The sequence below is a fragment of the Penaeus monodon genome, chromosome 22, assembly GCF_015228065.2.
Source record: "Penaeus monodon isolate SGIC_2016 chromosome 22, NSTDA_Pmon_1, whole genome shotgun sequence".
NCBI lineage: Eukaryota > Metazoa > Arthropoda > Malacostraca > Decapoda > Penaeidae > Penaeus > Penaeus monodon.
The window spans coordinates 20,668,520-20,668,747 of NC_051407.1; positions in this window are offsets into that span (position 1 = coordinate 20,668,520).

A 228-nucleotide genomic window follows, 5' to 3' on the forward strand; every position below is an offset into this window, starting at 1 on the left:
ACTTTATTTGTTCTCCCTCCCTTCTTTCTCTGCACCTCCAGGTTTACATCCTAATATATGCTCATCACCGTGCATACGGACCCCTTCCCTTGGCTGCATGCTGAATTTTTCCAGTACCGGCGACAAACTCCCTCTTACATTGCAAATTTGGCCACCGCATGCCTAGGATGAGTCTCCAAGGCCTCGGCGAGTGGGGGGGGGGGGAGAGGGAGGAGGGGGAATTTTAGG